The sequence below is a fragment of the Phyllostomus hastatus genome, unplaced genomic scaffold, assembly GCF_019186645.2.
Source record: "Phyllostomus hastatus isolate PE091 unplaced genomic scaffold, TTU_PhHast_1.1 phas_contig_209, whole genome shotgun sequence".
Taxonomy (NCBI): Eukaryota; Metazoa; Chordata; class Mammalia; order Chiroptera; family Phyllostomidae; genus Phyllostomus; species Phyllostomus hastatus.
In genome coordinates this window covers 15,415,160-15,434,926 of record NW_025333735.1, presented here as the reverse complement: position 1 = coordinate 15,434,926, position 19,767 = coordinate 15,415,160, and the positions used below count along the sequence as shown (strand labels likewise).

Sequence of the window (19,767 nt, the reverse complement as noted above, 5' to 3'; positions counted from 1 at the left end):
GCTGAATTCCTGGAGTGAGATTTCATAAAAACAAGTAGCATAGAAACAGCACATAGCACACAAGAGCAAGAAAATATAGAAAATGGGAAAGGAACTAGGTCACACATAATTTCAGAATCAGAAGTATGATGTCAACTGAACAACCTCTTGATAGTCCATTTTGTTTGCATACAGAGGGGGTTTAATCAGTGGTCAAGCAGTTGTACTAGACGAAGTGTACCAAGGAAACTTTTTCCATAGATCCCCACTGGTCTGTGACAAAATCCTGCTCAACCCAGAGAAAGACTAGGAAGTAAAAGCAATGCAGTCTCTGCTCTCATGTTGTTTGGTGTAAGGTTACAGCTGCTCTTGGCAAAAGGCAGCCCTTTGCAGTGAGAAGATAATCTTTTTAAAATTTTTGATGCAAAAATGTCTTTTTTTTGAAAGATGAAAATAGTAGGCTGCAGGGTTTTCTTTTCTTTTCTTTTTTTTAATGTTCTTCCGTAACTAAATTGTGAGTTAGCCATTAATGGGTTGGATTTAGTCCCACCAAAAATTTTGAAGTCTTAATCCCTAGTTCCTGTGACTGTGACCTTATTTGGACATAGTTTTTCCAGATGATGAAGTTAAGATGAGTGCATTGGAGTGAGCCCTACCCAATGACTTTCTTTATAAAAGGAGGAAGTTTGGACACAAGGAAATTTGGACAAAGAGAAGATGGAGTAGAGACATTGGGAAAATATCATGTATAAGGCAAAGAATGCCACAGAATGACAGCGAACTACCAGAGACTAAGAGAGAAGTATAGGCCTCTCCCATAGACCTCAGAAAAAACAAATGTGCCGATACCTTGATCTCAGACTTCTAGCCTCTAGGATTGTGAGTCAGAAAATATCTGCTGTTTAAGCCTTCTAGTTTGTGGTAATTTGTAATGGCAGCTCTAGAAAACTAACACAGCCAACATAGGTCAATCCCTTATTTTTGTTTTTATTTTGTTTTGCTCTCTGAAATTTTACTAGTTCTTAAGATCCCCAAACCTTTGAGCATTATACTGAATGATCTTAAAGTTCTATCCAACCCTGAGTTTTTATGATATTTTACACTGTGAAACCCCTTTTTTAAGTTTTCTGATTAGTCATCAGTGTGTCTATAGGATCAGAGCCTTCCCAATTCTCCTTAAAATGGCAGAGTTTAAGCAGGAGCAACATTTAGGTGTTTCAGAGCCAAACCTGAGAAAATATCTCACTGCATGACTGGAAACCCTAAACATGGTTGTTGAATATTTTCCCCTGAAGTGTGACTAGAAGTAAAACTCCAGGCACTCTTGATATAGAATATGAGGATCAAACACTTCTCTGACCATGGACCTGATAAGGGTACATGTTTCTCATAAGGTTAGAAATAAGTTCTCAGAAGTCTGTGGAACACCTACTCCCTTTTATAGTTGGTTCATCAAATAGCCCTCATCCCTCATTGGTCTTGGGAACTCTTTCTGCTTTCCTTTCTCCACCTAGGCAAGCTATACAAGAGGTGATAGAGACAGAGAGAGATGTTTTTCCACAACCTACTTGAATTCACTAAGTGCCACATTGTTGGGAACCGCCCTGACTGGTATCAGAGGCTGAAACCCCCGCCTAAGCTAAGGTTAAGGGAACGCCCTTGGAACTGTAAGCCAGCAAGGAGACAAAAGCTTATCTTCCTGGCAGGAATGCTGCTTCTGCTGCTTTATTCATAACTGAACCCCCAAAAAGCTTGGTCGGTTAGCCAAAGACGGGTAAGATTCCCCACGGGGGGAACGACCTAAGCCAGGCACGATCACTTTGGGAGGCCCCCCCAAAAAGAAGGACTTGGGGGGCTGCAGCAAAAGGGGGTGATGGACCCTCGCTCCTCGGCTTTGACAAAGTCTGAGTTCTCAGCGTCTGGGAGAAAATCTCCTTATCTCTTGGTTACCTAGTTCCCTTGCTCCACCTAAGCCTAAAACAATGACAGGGTGGTGCAGCTCGGTACTGAGAAGTGCGGATTCCCTGGGTGATCAGGCCTAAGAAAGAACATGTAAATTCCTGTGAAACCTTCTTTGTTTAGAATGCTCTCAGTTGAATGAGAAGGGTCTTAGGAGGAAGTTAGTTTGTTCCTCAGTCTTACAGCTCTTTGACCCCCAACTCAATAGACCAGCAGAGTTCTTTGTTTTCTGTAGTTCCTCACTTCCCCCTAATGAGTACTGTACTTTACCTGAATTATTATGCAAAATGAGCCTAATAAAAGCAGGTATGGACGGTAAATCAGCGCGCTCCCCACTAGGGGGGGTGGCCATTTCGTCCCTACTTCCCCACAGAAACTAGTTTGTCTCTGTGCATGTTGTTTTTCTCGCGTGTTTATTGTCGAGCCATCCACAGCGTTCCGTGGTCACTGCTGGCCGGTGACCCACGCGCAACACCACATTTCCATTGCTCAGATGGGTTTGAAAATATCTAATGGGGCATTCACCCACTCACTTATTAATTCATACATTTATTTAATAAATAGTAAAGAAAAAGGAGACCTAAGGATATTAGTTCTTCTTTTGTATTAAATTTTCACAAAATGACTCTATATTTATAATAATAAGAAACTCTACCTCATTTCATAGAGGAGAACCCTTGAGCTAAAAAAATTGAACTTGTCCATGATCCCAACAGCTGATGAATGCAACAGCTTGACTTCAATTCTAGTCGATGCCCACGTCTCTGCTCTCTGCACTATGTTAAGCTGCCTGCTCATAAAACACACCAGACTGGTTGGTATATACACACCGTGGTATCATAAGACATGCACTTCATTCAGGACCTTTTTTCTCCGAGGACCTCCTTGCCTCCAGCCAGAGTCCCTCGCCTCAGAAAACCTGGTTAAAAATCTCACCTGCTCCAGGGAGTCTGTCAGATTTCCTGATTTTCATCTTTAGCCAGCCCTTCAGCACTTAGGTTTTAAATTGCACAGCTTCTGTTTGTCTGTTTTTCATTTATTGAAATGCTGTGTCATTTTTGACACCAGTGTGTTTCTGTATTTGATTTTTACCACCTTGAAAGATCACCAGCTCTTCTAAGGAAAGTACTACATCTCCTAGTCTAGTCCTAACTCTGCAGCTAAGGAGCTGTACAAACCTGGTTATATCACTTAATCTATTTGAACCTCCATGTCCTCATTGATATGAAAAGGGGGTAGTAGTAAGATGCTGTCGGTGGACATTTCTTACCCTGATGGTGTCTCCTAAGCATCTCAGTCCTGCGCTCTTGCAAGTGCCCAGTTGAGGTTGCAGCCAGGCTTACTCATGTGAGAGACACTTGGTCTCATCAAAGCCTGCTGGGAAGCCTAGGCTAACACCACTGAGGTATAGACTCAGGCAACGCACCCGGCTGCCAGTGTTGGTCCTCCTGTTCTCTCTTTCTCCCCTTCACTTGACATACAGTCATAAATGCAGCTCCAGACCAAGATGGTAGAGTCTTCTCCACAACCTCCTCATCTTTACAAACACCATTTTCTCTCCCTAAAATACTTTACACTTCATGCCTCCTTGGTCAATCCCTACTCCTCTAAGACTTGGTGGTCATTCTTTACCTCTCGAGTGAAGCCTTCCCTGACTGTCAATCTGCCATCAGAGTCTGTAAACTGCTATAACTTAGTCAAATATTTACCCCTCTGCATTTTAACTTTATCATGAATAAGAAAACTAGTATACTGGTGTGGTTATGAGCATAGTGTCTTGGTTTATGACTGCTTAGGTTTATATCATTGTGCCACTTAGTAGCTATGTGCCTTGGGCGATTATTTCTCTGTGCCTCAGTTTTCTTATCTGTCAAATGAGGATATTAGTAGTACATATCTCCTGGAGTGCTTTTGAGGATTAAATGAATTAATGCATGAAAGCACAAAGAATAGTGAATATATTACATAGTTAACACCAGACAAAAATACCATCTATTGTTCCCTTTCCCCTATAGAACTTGAAATAAAATGAGATCTATTTTATTACAACATCATTATAAATGTCTTAAAATTTCCATTTCTTTCTGTCTCTTAACTATCTTTATTTTCATTATCCATTTTTCATCTCTACTTTCTCTTTCTTCTTGAATTGTCTGATGTAATAATGTTCACCTTTCTTAGCTGATACTTAAAGACTGTTCTAAGAATTGGACCATTCTTGCACAAAAGGACAAGGTTGGCTTTATTGCTGTAAAGGTTAAAAGATAAAATATAAGTGAAAATTCCCAAGGAAGAGTAAGGCCCAGTAAGAGCATGTGGACTTATTGAAGGAATGTTTACTAAACACCTGCTCTGTACATACCATGTGGTGCTGATACTGGAGATAGAGCCTCTGCCTTCATGTTGTTTGCTATCTAGTGGGCAACACAGATAATTATACCCACAACTGGGATGCAATGTGATTAGTTATGATGAAGAGAGGAAACCAGATGCAATGGTGAGCCACAGTATATGTAAAACAGTTACAGCAGGAGAAGGCTTCCTGAAGGAAATGGCACCCATGCTGAGTCTCAAAGGGTAAATGGAAATTGATGAGACTTGGGAGAGGAGAAGTGTCTTGCAGGCTAAAGGATAATCACATGAGAGAAGACAGAGACCTGGAGGATTACTCTGCTTTGGAGCCAGTGCAAGAAGTTCTGAGGAGTTGAAGGGTAGGAAGAGATAAACACAGGCCGGATTAGAAAGGGTTTTTATGCTTTTGCCTGGACATTATCCTGCAGACAACTGGGAATTTAAGAGTTTTAGTCAGGGAACTAACAGGGCCTATTCTGGGTTTATACTAGCAGTACTGTACAGATAAGTTGCAGAGGGCTATGGTGAAAACAAAAATCATGTTGTAAGGTTATTTCAGTAACACCTGTGAAAAACTGCTATGGACCTAAATTGAGGGATGTAGATGAAAGACTGGAGGAGAAAAAATAACCTGGGGGAGAAAATACATAAAGTTCACACCGATTATTTTTGGAGGTGCAACTGTACTGCATTTTTCAATGTTCTTCTGTATCACACTCTTCAACATTTCAACAAACTTTCTAGATGCAGTGCCTGCAATGGTGGGAATTTTAAGTACGTTTGAAGTGATCTTTGAGTAGTAGGGACTTGTAGGACACCTCCCCCACATCTCAGTGGCAGCCACATCTCCCATGAAGGTGTAGCCTTGGGTTGCAAAAATAACCTGCAGCTACCAATTTTCTCCCTAATTTTCTTTAACATGTTTCCTTAGATACAAAGCCTGTTTCAGATTAACTTTAATTTTCTGTCTTATCTCGCAGACCTCTGTCCCTATGTCTCTTTTGGATCCCTGCCAAACCCCAAGCTCCTATCATGGACAATAAGTATTTCCTTCTGTGTGGGCGGGCAGGCTGCTGGCATTGAGGGGGTGGAGGGTGTTCTCTGCTATGGGCACATCATGGCTGGGCCTTGAAGGATGGCTGCTTTGTATTGTTCTGAGTGTCAGCCTCTTTTCTGTGCAGCAATCAATGACTGTCCACAGCTTTAACTGTGTGATGGGAAATGTAGATTGAACAACCAGAGACTACTTGAAAGTGCTATTATGTACCTTTCGTTGACAATTTTATATTGCAATAAGTGATGAACTGAGGGAGGAAAGACGCTGTGAACACAATGTGGTAAACATTTCTTTTCAAGATCCTGTTTGTTTCCTGCCCGAGGTGAGACACAAAATGTAATGTGTGTGGTTTGGTGCATATATTAATATAGGAATTGCCTTGCAGCTCTGCATTTCTCCTTTAAGGCACTAGAGGAGGAGTGAAAAATACAAGCACAGCCTTCAGAGGACCCCTGCCATAGGGAATTTGTGTACTCCATGAAGAATGTCAGGCTTGTACTAGGAGGTATTGGAATACATAACCAAATATATCTTGTATAAACCTCTCCAAGCCCAAGTGGCAAGGTGGTAGTAATCTGGACTTGATTGTATTGATATTTGACTATTTATTGTAAGTGTATTTTGGACCAGTGGAAAAAAACAAATAGGAATAATGTAGACACACTGTAAAGGTATGTACCAGGAATTATAGTTTTGTGAGCCTTGCATGGATTCTTCTTGAGAAAAATAGTGACCTATGGATGACACCAATGTCCAACCCTCTGGGAAAAGATTTACAAATCTTTTCTGGGATGTTTCTGGAGATCTCACCCTAAGTTTAGAGGTTTACGTGATACAGCTGAAACTCGGGACACTGGAAGATGTTGGTTTTTGAAGAAGATTGCTTTTGGAGTGTGGTGGCCTTCTGTCTTGTTATGTAAATCTGTATATACCTGAGTGAACTTTAAATCCCCAAAGTAGGCCTTGGGGAACAGCAGTCTTCATTATTGCTATAGGATGGACATATGTCATCCAGAGCAGGAATTGGAACTGTGTTGGTTTCAACCAAGAGTTTCTTTGAGCTTCTCTAGATGTTTTCTTGGAAAAAAAATGAAGACAGGTTATTTCAATAAAATGCCATCACAAAATTGAGTAGGTATAACACTTGGAAAGAGAAATCAGAGCTTTCCATTGTCTGTTGATGTTTTGCTGTAGGAGACCATTCTGTGTGGCATGGGCCCAGCTCCCACTCGGAGATGCACAGGACCCAAGCCCACGGATAGGTTCTCCTGCAAGGAATCAGGCCTGCAATGTACCTAAGCCACTATGAGTCTTGCTTTCTGCTAAAACTCCCTCACCCTGAATTGAGGACATTTACTGCAAAGCAACTTCCTAAAATCCATGCTAAACCTTCCCAGGATGAGTGTAACAGGTTCAACCACTTTTGCCTTTTCATTTGCAAATATCACTTTTTGTTGCACGTGGGTCACCAGCCAGCAGTGACCATGGAACGCTGTGGATGGCTCGACAAAACACGCGAGAAAAAACAACACACATGCACAGAGACAGACTAGTTTCTGTGGGGAAGTAGGGACGAAATGGCCACCTCCCCTAGTGGGGAGCGCGCTGATTTACCGTCCATACCTGCTTTTATTGGGCTCATTTTGCATAATAATTCAGGTAAAGTGCAGTACTCATTAGGGGAAGTAAGGAACTATAGAAAACAAAGAACTCTGCAGGTCTATTGAGTCGGGGGTCAAAGAGCTGTAAGACTGAGGAACAAACTAACTTCCTCCTAAGACCCTTCTCATTCAACTGAGAGCATTCTAAACAAAGGTTTCACAGGAATTTACATGTTCTTTCTTAGGCCTGATCACCCCGGGAAATCCGCACTTCTCAGTACCGAGCTGTACCACCCTGTCATTGTTTCAGGCTTAGGTGGAGCAAGGGAACTAAGGCAACCAAGAGATAAGGAGATTTTCTCCCAGACGCTGAGAACTCAGGCTATGTCAGAGCCGAGGAGCGAGGGTCCATCACCCCCCTTTTGCTGCAGCCCCCCAAATCCTTCTTTTGGGGGCCTCCCAAAAGTGATCGTGCCTGGCTTAGGGTCGTTCCCCCCGTGGGGAATCTTACCCGTCTTTGGCTAACCGACCAAGCTTTTTGGGGTTCAGTTATGAATAAAGCAGCAGAAGCAGCATTCCTGCCAGGAAGATAAGCTTTTGTCTCCTTGCCGGCTTACGGTTCCAAGGGCGTTCCCTTAGCCTTAGCTAGGTGGGGGTTTCAGCCTCTGATACCAGTCAGGGCGGTTCCCAACAACTTTTCTGTGATGTGATTAGCAGCATTGGCTCTTTCTTTTCTGTAAAAGCTAACCACCTAAAGCGATCCTGTGCATAGTTAATGAGGACCTTCTTGTAATGTGCCCAGTAAGACAATAAAAGCTCATTGGAGTGAGGGCTGAGGCTTTTTTGCTCCCCTTGAGAGAAAAGCTATGCTGTCCCTTTTCCTCCACCAGACTCGGTAGTCGGTGTGAATGTCTCATTTCATCCGTAATGACGTGGATCCCACCAGCCGGGGTCTGCATCATTTTGCCAACTCCAAAGATGGATATTTGCTTTCATTAATTTATCTACCTTTTTTGACTACCTATTATGTGCCAAACACTGTGCTGGCACTGTCACAGATGAACGACACTGTTGAGATGAACGACAGGCAGTTTCCACCTAAAAGAATTTATGGTCCAGGAAGGATGTGTGTATGTCTATTCAGTATAGGAGAATCTGAGAAAAGAGTTCACTTCAAAAGGAAAATTTTTTTGAAAATCATGGAGGAAAGTGTGTACCTACCATATACAACACTGGCAATGTTCAGGAAATGGGACAATATTCAGTCTATTATTGACACTTTCTGAAGCCTAATGTTGGATTTTGAATTCAAGACTGAAAAGGGATTTAGCCACAAAAGGGATGGGAAAAAGGGAAGAGAAAAACAGATATATGAAACTTCAAAAAGGTAGCACCTAATCAAAGCACAGAGCTGAGATCTGAGCACAGAACGGAGACCCACGCAGACTCTGTCTACCCTGCACTCCCTCACACAGTGTTATCTAAGGTAAGATGATGGAAGAAATGTCGATCACCATCCAGAGCAAATCTACAGACTCACTATCAAATACAATGATCGCCATCTAAGAAAAAGTATTTTCATAGAATAAAATTCTAGAATATACATCAATTAATCACCACAAATATTTACCAAATTAAAAAAGGGAAACAAGGGGCCCATAAGTCAAATCTCTAAATAATAATAATAATAATAATAATAATAATAATAATAATAATAATAATAAACAATAGCATGCCCAAGTAGAGACTAAGACATATGTTTCAGTAGAATTTGCACCATTGAAAGTCGAGTAAGTCATCAGGGCCCTTACTTAGCTGCCCCACACAGCAGTAGATGGAGGAACCTGAGAGCAGTGCTCAGTCATTCCCTGTGGTTCACCAAGCTCTTCCAGAACTTACCATGTGTTCTATAGTGGGCAGTAAAACAGTGAAAGTCACCATCTCTATCATATGGTGGGTAGTACAACAATGAATGTCACCATCTATATTCTGAAGATATAGCCAAAACAAAGTTCAGTCTGGTGGAAAAGCAGACAAGTACTCAACTACGAGGGGGGATCCCCCCCAAATTGAATTATCTTCTGGTGGGAGGGCCACTTATGGTACAGGCTTCTCCTGCTAGGTGAGTGTTCTAGGAACTCATCTGTATCAGTGTGCCAGCTGGCATTGTTGTGAGAGGCTATGTTAGGCTTCAGTGAATTTTTTTGAAGACTCAATTTTTCTGCCTACTTCATTATGGATGATTTATGAGTGCACCCGCCCACACTGTGCTGAGTGTTCAGTAGTTTTTAACCCAAAACAGCATGATCCCTGGGCCCCGCCCTTCCTATTCACCTGATCTCACCTCAAGTGACTTCTTTTGTTGTTGTCGTTTCCCCAGATGAAAAAATCCCTCAAAGGGAAATGTTTTGCCATGTAGAAAAGATTAAACAAAAATAATAGAAGCACTAAAAGGCATCAAAATTGATGAGTTCATAAACTGTTTTGAGAAGTGGAAAAAAGTCTCAATATGTGTGTATTACATCAAATGGAAAGTACTTTGGAGGTGACTGAAGTTTAGACATGTAAGAACAAATACACAATTTTTTATAAATAAATTCTGGGTTTTGGGGGGTCCCCCTCATGCAGTGGTCAAATTCAGCCTGCAGTATGCACTACAATGAAAGGTAGAAGCCAAGAAATATAGCAGAATGGAAAGAAAAGAACAAGAGTTGTTCTTTTTAATATTTAGTAAGTACTTCACAGAAGAGGATGAAAACTAGTGATGAAATCCAGAAAGAGAGGGAAGGTAAGCAACAGCTATGGCATACATAAAGAAACAGGGGTAGAAGTTAGTGGGGAATACTCAGGAAATAGTAGAAAGTTATGTTGAGTGTTTTAGGGGATGAAGCAGAGCTGACTGTGGACCAGAGACCTTATTTACCACATAAAAGTGTTTGGCACTTAAATTTACTGTCAAGTAGTAGTTTTTAAATCAGAGGGTGGCATATTGATTTTAAGGAAAGAGAAATACTTGTAATATCTGCAAAGGGTTGAATGGTGCACCCCCCCAAAAGAAAAATATATGTCCATATTATAATTCCTGAAACTTATGAATATCACCTTATTTTGAAAAAAATGGTTTTTGCAGATATCATTAAGTTAAAGATTTTAATATGAGAAAACTATGCTGGGTTATTCAGGTAGGTCTAAATCCTGTGTGAATACCCTTATAAGAGAAAGATAGAGGGATATTTGAGACAGACATAGAAGAGGAAGTGATGGGAAGACGAAGGCAGAGATGAGTGTTGTGGTTGCAAGCCAAGGCACACCAAGAATGTCAACAGCCATTAGAAGCCGGAACAGGAGTCTCAGAACCTTCAGAGGTGGGTTGGCACCTTAATTTCAGACTTCTAATCTCCAGAAGTGAGAGAGAATAATTTTCTGTAACTTTAAATCACCATGCTTGTGATAACTTATTATTGAAACTCTGGGAAACTAATACAACATTTCCAAATTTGTCATTACAAATAAAATAGCTTTGGCTAATAAAGTATAATGCCTTTCAATTTATAAATTCTTTTTATACACATTGTCTTATCTTATTTTTATAAAAAAACAGTAAGGTAGTATTATTATTTTCCCCATTTTATTGTTGAATCTAAGATTCAAAGAAACAACGTCACTTTTCTTAAGGTGTCAAAATTCTACCTTCAACTCTGTTTGTACTACTAACTTATGTTGCTTTAGTAATGAACTGTGGTCTTCACAGCCACCCTTTCTGTCTACCCACACATGGCCGATAGCTTCAAAGGGCATCCAACTAACTCTGAAACAGGAGAGGAGGAAACAGGTGGAGGAATCCAAAGGAACCAAGATGAGGACATCCTTAAATAAAGGTAAAAACAGTAGGGTGGCTCTCTTCAAATTTTCTTGGGCTTCAGCTACTTATTCTCTAATATCAACTAAGATTTTTAAATTCCATGAGCCTCTGTTTCTTATTCTATAAAATGGGCACAATAGTCCCTGACTGTTTTAAGGATTACACAAACTATTCATTTAAAAGAAAACACAACAATTTTGAAAACTCTAAGGATGCTGCTTAAATGTTGGGCATAATTATGAGAGTGGTGTGATGCTCTGGTACAGACCTGATTGCACATTAGTATCAGCCAGGGAGATTTTAAAGCTTGCTGAGATCTAGATTCTTTCCCAGAATTATTAAACCAGAATCTCTTAGAGTGAGCCTGGGCATCAATATTTTTAAAAATCATCCTAAATTACTCTGACACATATCAGTTCTGAGAGCCCTTGCTGGAGGGAGAAAAGGTAAGCTCTGCAGTCAAATTACCTGGCATAAATTTTGTATAACTTTACAAATTGTGTGATCTTGCACCACTTACTTAATGTCTTCAAAGTTGTTTCCTTAGCTTTAAAATAGCTAAGGTAATGCTTAGCTCTTAATGCTAAGACCTAATGTTATTAGGGTTGAATTAAATGTGTGTATAAATGGGATAGTCAGTTCAGGTCAGTTTGACTTCCACTATCTCTTTTATATTACTAAAATCAATAGAAAGCCAAAAGGAAAGAAAGGGAGGAGAGAGCTGCATTTAGCACATGACATGCATTGCCAAAAATTAGCTCCAAGTTGCATTTCTCAAACTGAAGTCAAGCCAAATGGAGATGTGGCTCTTGTGTTATGAATGCAGACACCAATAAATGCAGTCATTATATAGAACTGGTATCTTATAAACTTAATAGGCTCCCAGAGGTTATAATAATTCACATTAACTGTGAAGCCAAGTGTTTCCTCATTAATCAATGTCCTAGGAAAGTACTAAATGTTTCCTGTGCTTGGCAAGTCAGAATAGATTAGAGTCACAAGACAGCATTTTTGTTGTGAAGGACATTTATGGTCATTGAATGTTTAGTCACCTGTATTGACCAAATGTCACTCTGTGTACCAATAATGAAGATGTTCAAAAATTGGTAACAAGATGGGGTAAGAGTTACAGCTTTTGAGGTTATTTTTATTTTAGTTATAGAAAATCTTTACATTGCAAGACGTGTCAGGGTCTAACCTGGCATTTTTATCTTCATTCTCTACGTATGAAAGAATCAGAGCCACTGAATCTCAGAAAGGTACTTCTTTCTCTCAGAAATGTACAGTTTCAGCACACACTTATAAAGGTCTAAAATAAACCTCTAAAATACTCTATGCCATAATTGGATATAGTGTAACAACCTTGGGGATGCATTCTTTTTATTTGCAATTTTAGCTAAAAATAGAATGCTAGGTTTCTGTAAAAACCTGTTCAAGAAATATTGATTGCCAGAGTGGTTATTTCTGTCAGACTAAACTCATAATTCAAGCACAGTGCAGCATATTGTAAATTTATTAGACATTTATTTATTAAGTAAACAATATTGTATTGGTTTTGGCTATCTGCTTAAAAAGTAAGTCCAACCCTGGCAGGAAGAGGCGTGCACATCTGGAACCCAGATCTTTCTTTCTAACACTGTCCTCCAGTAAAAGGAACCAGGACTTCTCAGAGAAAATGTTGATTCTAGCACTGGGCCAGGAAATATGTAAAATGAGCCTAGAACATTTTGGAGTGGCAGAAGGTGAGAAAGAATAAAAAACCAAAACAAAACACAATCATGAGAGATGCATATGGGACACAGCAGCCAACTGAAAGAGCTCCCAATGGCCAAGGAAGAAATATTTTGAGCAGCAAAATGAATAATATCAGATTGTAACCCAAAGTATAAAACAAATACCCATAAGTCTGTGCTGATGTAATCAAATGATTGAATAAATAAATAAATGAGGGAGAACAGACAAATGTCCCATGGAGAAGAATTACAAATACATAGATCCTCCATCCTTGAAGAAGTGGAGAATAACTCCCTACTCCTTAAATATGGGCTTTGTATAATGACTCTCTCCCAAAGAGAGCAGTATGGAAAGGAGAAAAAATGTATATTAGAGTTGTCCAGAGAAAAAGATTAAATAAGATAGATAAATACATAAATAGATCTACATCATTGTATAAGAGGATGTCTATTATAGGCATTGGCTCACATGGTTATAAAGGTGAAGAAGTCTCACAATCTGCCATCTGCAAACTGAAGAACCAGGAAAGCCGGTGATATAATTCAGCCCAAGGCTGAAGGCCTGAGAACCAGGATAGCCAATGGTGTAACTCCTAGTCTGAGACAAAAGGCCTGAGAGCTGGGGACCTGCTGGTGTAATCCTGGAGTCCAAAGGCCGCAAAACCACAAGGTCTGATGTCCAAGGGCAGAAGAAGGCACATGTCCCAGCTCAAAAAGGGAGAGAGAATTTTCCCTTCTGCCTTTTTCTTCTGTTTGGGCTCTGAACAGAATGGATGATGCTCACCCACACTGGTGCTGGCAGGTCTTTACTCAGTCTAAATGATTGAAATGCTGGTTTCTTCTGGAAACAGCTTCACAGACACACACATAAATAATGTTTTACCAGCTATCTAAACATCCTTTTAGCCCAGTCAAACTGATGCATAAAATTAACCATCACAAAGAGTAACTTCACAATTACAAATGCTACCTCAGCAGGCTGAGCAAGGTCAACATCAACAGTGATAAATCATGTTGATAGAATGTGTTCTTAATATGGTGTTATGAAAATGGCATTTTACTTCTGTGGTCTTTCTCCTAGAAATCCATAATCCTAGTTCAATCATGAGGAAAACATCAGACAATTCCTAATAGAGGAAAATTCTGCAAAATGCCTGACCAGTACACCTAAAACCTGTCAGCATTATCAGAAACAAGAAACATTTTGAAAAACAGTCATAGTCTAAAGGAACTTAAGGAGAAATGATGACTAAATATAATGTGACATCTTAGATGGGATTCTGGAACAGAAACAGGGCCATAGGTAAAAACCAAGGAAATCTGAATAATGTATGGATTTCTGTTAATTATAACATATCAGTATTGGTTCATTAGTTGTAACAAATGTGCCATACTAATTTAAAGCTCTTAGTAATGGCAGAAACTGAGAATGAGGTATGACACTCTGTGTACTATCTTCGCAATATTTCTGCAAATCTAAAACTGTTCTAAAAGGTGAAATTTATTTAAGTCCACATAATTTGTTCATTCTTTCAGTGAGCAAGAATTGATTGAGTGTGTACTATATACCTTGGTAGGTACTGTGGTTAAAAAGATATATAAGATAGAAAAAAAAAGAGGATGAGGAAGGGGAGAAACTGTCATTAATTTAATATTTAATATGTCCTGGAAATTATGCTTTTAGGATGTTAAAGCATAGAAAAAAAGAGATAATAACATAAGCAAATAATTAAAATACAACAATGAAAATAAGTAGAGAACATCAGAATTATTTTTATATTTTTAGCAATGAGATTTTTATAAGCAAATAACATAGAAGCATTAAATAAAAGATTAAAACACATAGCTATATAAAAGAAAATTTTTTCAGGAAAAAATATCATAAGCAACTAAAAAAGTATAAATATGAAAATGGGACAGAATTTCCAAGGCACTTGGCAAAAGGCTGATTCCCTTGTTATAGAGAACATTTTGATAAATCACTAGAAAAGAAACCAACAACCAGACAGAAAAGTGAACAAAGCATGTAAAAAATGGATTGCCAATGGATTTTTCAGACTGAAACAATGGCTGTCGTATATGTTAAATAAATATATATATACACTTCATAATAAAGAAATGCACATAAAACAAGGTCCCATTTTTAAAAAGCCAAGATTAGTAAAGACCAAACATTAGATTATACACTGAGGTAGTACAGATGCATAAAGATAGCCATCTTACCTATCGTTTGTGGTAATGTGAAGTGAAAAGTTAGTAATATCGTAGCAGAAGCTGTTGGCATCTTGGCTGTATCTCCACGCCACTATATTTCAGTGTGTGATGGCCTGATTCCAAATGGCATAAGCACCTACTAATGTGGGTTGGGATATGAGAAGGAGGGCATGCACTGGCTCATGAACTATCTCTAGAATATGAGAGATGACAGGAGAGGGGAAGGGACAAGGAGAGTGGAGTAGGCTAGTGGCTATTAACATTATAAGTATACTGAGAAAAACAAAATGACAGTCTCAGTTATCACTGGTGATGTGAAAGCCAGAAAGTTTCAAAGAGGTGCTTATCATTTGAAAAGAAACTCCTAGGTTGCTGTGGGACCTACTAGAAACTAAGGCTGATCATGGGACATCAGGTGACTATGTCACTGGAGCTGCTTATCACGAACTGGCTATTAGCTGATCCTCCAGGTCTTTAGGTGGGATGGGCACAGCAGTAATCCATCAAACAAATGGTACATTTGTGGTCAAGCATAAGCATGTCCGGAGGGAACAAGTAACTAAATTACATGAACTGGCAGCTCAGCCCTCCATATTACCTAACTCATTAAGCCAAATGTCTCTCCCTCAGGTCATACCTATGACTTCACAGATGGTTCCCTTAACTAGTTGTCAAAAAAACAATAAAACCCAGGTCTGATTCACAGATGGGTTGACTCATTATATCATGTGAGCTGAAAATAGATTACTATGCAACACAGCTCCACACAAGGGGATCATGAAAGACAGTAGTGACAGAGAAATTCTCACTACTATGGGCAAAACTTCAAGCATTAAAATAGTCATGAACATGTGTAGATTGTCTGTATGGGGCAGATTCAACTGTAGGTAACAAATGCTGTTGGTACTCTAACCATATCCTCTCTCCCTTGCCTATTAGTGCCTGCTGGCCAGGCTTCCAACAGTTAGCACCGACATTTCTTTCCTTCTCTGACCAATAAGACCTTCTGTGTCCACCTGTGAAATAGGCCAGAAATGTTGGGGTCTTAATACCTCCCTGGCAGTGGAATGTAGGGGAGCAATCACAGCGTGATGACCCTGAGGGGAGAAGTATTTATAACTAAGGTTTTAGAGCATTCCTAGCACATCGTGATGATAAAATCATCCTGCTCCCAGGATTGTGCAGTGGCCCTCAGACTCCTCTGTCAAGGCAAAAGTCTGTACCCATAGCTGGCCTCCTCACCCTCTGATTAGCAGATAACTCTGAGGCTGGTGTCAATACTGGCTCCTATAGTTTCCTACAGTTTCCTACAGTTTCCTACAGTTTCAACAGGACTGCACTTCAAGTGCCCCAAGTGGTGATGGGCTTGATAGCACACCTATTTTAGGCTACATTACCTTCCCTGTACCACTCCCCTACTCAGTTTTGCTTCACCATCTAAATAAACTATTTGCATTTGGATCCTTATCTCAGAATCTGCTTTTAAAGGAACCTAATTAAGATGGGTATCTGTAAAAATTGTAAATGTACATACCCTTTGCCCTAGGAATTACACCCAAGACTTATCTACTCAAACATATGCTTAAAGACATATGCTCTTTATAATAATAGTAGTAAATGTCATTGAGTGTTTACTATATATTAGGCATCAAAGCTCTTTTCAGGTAGTAGTTCAATCCTCAGAGAAGCCCTATGAAATTATTATCAAATTCCCATTTTACATACAAGGAAACTGAAGCATACAGAGGTTAATTAACTTGATTAAAGCTATAAGAGCTAGTAGTACAAAACCAGGGTTCAAACCCAGGAAATGCAATGTCAAGGCCCTTTCTCTTATTTACTCTATATAAATATACAAACAAGATCATTACTGCATATCATTTGTAATGGCTAGAAATAGTTCAAATGTCCATCACAGGAGGATGATTAAGTAAATTATGGTATATCATATGAAAATATTTAGAGTTATTAAGAATAATAAAGTTTATACTAGTATAGAAGGAAGTCCAAAATATTGTTAGGTAAAACAAACAGACAAGGTACAGTGTTGGGAACAGCCCTGCCTGGTTTCAGAAGCTGTAACCCCCCCATGGCTAAGGCTGAGTGAGTGACTTTTGGACCATAAGCCACTAAGGAGACAAAGCTTATCTCCCTGGCTGGGGCACAGCCTCTGCCTCTTTTACTTCATCCTGTCTGGCCCCCATTGCATGATCGGTTAGCCAATAACAGGTAAGATTTCTCAAGGGAGGGATGATCTAAGACAGGCACAATCATGGGGGTCCCCAGGGAAGGACTTGGGGACCCCCAAGGCGGTGATGGACCCTCACCCTCTGGCTTTTCAAGGGCCTGAGTCCTCATTCTGTCTACAAGAAGTCTCCTATTCTCTTGGCTGCCTTACTTCCCCTGCCTGACTTAAGCCTGAAACAATGACAGAGGGCAGTGCAACCCTGTGCTGGAAAGGGCGGGTTCCCTAGGGTAATCAGGCCTAAGAAAGAATACAGAAAATCCTGTGAAACCTGTTTTGCTAAGAATGATCTCAATTAAATGGTAAGGGTCAGAGTAGGAAATGAGTTTGTTTCCCAAAGTTTTGTAGCCCCTTAGCTAATAGACCATGACTCATAATAAGCACTTGTAGTTCTTTGTATGTTATCTATTGTTTGATTATTACTGTCTGACAATGGTTGATGAGCTTTACCTGTATTCCTGTGCAAAATGAACCCAATAAAAGCCCATTGAGGAAAAGGCTCCTGGCCCTTCTCCTTTGAGAGATCAGCCACTTTTCCTCCCCAAGCAGATCATGTCTTGGTAGACTTATTCTCATTCGTGGCAGCTGGTAGGGGCCCTGTGTGTGGAGCCCCCCACAGTGCAGAACACTGTGTTTGTTAGGCTTCCAAACTTGCAAGACCGTGAAGAGCTATGTGCACTTGTTTCTCAGTGTGTTAACTCTCATAGGAATAGCTGTTGCCTAAAAAGGGCCTGTATGAAGCATGAGAGGTGTGCCATTGTAAACCAGATTTTGACTGTTTTAATTCTTTAACATAAGTATATATTACACTTTAAAAAAATTGTTTATTTACTTTTAGAGAGAGAGGAAGGGAAGGAGAAAGAGAGGGAGAGAAACATCAATTGTCATTGCCTCTCGTGCACCCCCTACAGGAGAGTTGACCTGCAGCCCAGGCATGTGCCCTGATTAGGAATCAAACCAGCGACCCTTCAGTCTGTAGGTTCATGCTCAATCCACTGAGCTACACCAGCCAAGGCTATATTATACTTTTAATATTCTTTAGTATTGATTACACAATACTAGAATATTATGTAATCAAGATATATATGAGCTGACATGGGATCACAGAGTAAGAGCAAGACATTCTGCCTGAAAGAGTCTCAGAAGGCTCCTTAAAAGGTGCTCATGAATGGGTAAATAGGGAAGATGGTTACTCCTGACAGCGTATTTGAAGGTCCAGAAGTGTGGATGCTCACAGGATGTTGGATAACTACACAGTTTAACTGTAGAGTTGCAGGAAATGAAACTGGAAGGAGATTAGTATCAGATGTTCTGTAGATACATTAATTCAAGTGAAATAAAATATTCAGGTCTACCAATAGCTACTTGACAAAGATGTTTTGTTGTAGGCTTAAAAAAGCTTTGAATGTCATGTGTGCCACATTATTTATTACAAGGAAGGAAAAGTAAAAATATCTCATGTTAAAGAAGGCTTCCATAAACAGTATTAATTTTTTTATTCTCTCTTAATGCAGAAGGTTTGGTAAGGAAATATATCCATTAAGAATCAGAGGGTTCAGCCATAGAAAAAAATGAAATCTTACTTTTTTGACAGCATGGATGGACGTGGAGAGCAGTATGCAAAGTGAAATAAGTCAGTAAAAGAAAAACACCATGTGATTTTACTTACATGTGGAATCTAATGAACAAAATAAGGAAACAAACAAAATAGAAATAGACTTGTAGGTACAAAGAACAGACTGACAGTGGTCAGAGGGGAGGGGCTGGAGAGGCTGGGTGAAGATGTGACAGGATTAAGCAGCATGAATTGGTAGTTACAGAGTAGTCTCAGGGGTGTGGATATAATCAATGTTATGATGAATACCTGTGGGGCCAGGTGGGTGCTTGAAGCTGCCAGGGGACCACTCTGTAAAGTGTGTGATTTTTCTGGCTGCTTTATTGTGCATCTGAAATTTGTACAGAATGGTATTGAATGTGAACCATAGTTGAAAATTTAAAAAAACTTAAAAATAGGCTAAAATATTTTAAAAATTAGAGGACTGAATTGAAGTGCCCACTTTATCACTTACCAACTGTGAGTACAATGTCTTCATTTATAAACACATTAAATAGTGCAGCTTCACAGAATTAATGTGAGGATCATTTGAGATAATTCATGTAAAGCGATTAATATGCTGCCTGGCATTTTAGCAGGCACTCAATAATTATTACCTATTATTATTAGTAGTAAGTGTTAATCAATAACAATTTCAACATGATTGCAATCTTACTGATATTGTAAGTAACTAAAAACAGTACAAGGGAGGTGTTTCTGTAGGAAAATAAGGCTCTGCAGTTCTTATCCAAAAGAATATCCCACACTCAAAATTATCTCTGTTGTCTTTTGCACTGTCAAACTCTTGTGCTTTGCTTACAGACACACGACTGACCGACAGTGTCACAGCTGTGGGATCTGCCAGCTCATCTTCAACACATGCCATGTCCACCAGTGACACCCAGGATACTGAATGATGGCTGGAAGTGTTTGACTGTGGTTTTGAACAAATACCTTAAATATCCAGAACATAAGTTTGCCCCAAGAAATACAAGGATCTAAAAGATATTAGACTTAATTATATCTTTTTAAAAATATTTCAACCATCCTGTCTGCTGAGAACACTTGTAAAGAGGTGACATTTACAAAATCGAAGAAACAAATCAAACAAGTTTTGGTTTTTAAAAAGTCATAAATAATACATTTGCAGTAGGATCCTAACTGGATGTCA

At 39.6% G+C, this 19,767-nt stretch overlaps 1 pseudogene; it reads right to left on the bottom strand.

Annotated features, from left to right (window-relative positions):
* The window catches only part of LOC123816414, a 162,876-nt pseudogene extending 143,394 nt beyond the window's left edge, over window positions 1-19,482 (bottom strand).
* Window positions 19,483-19,767: the final 285 nt, after the last annotated feature.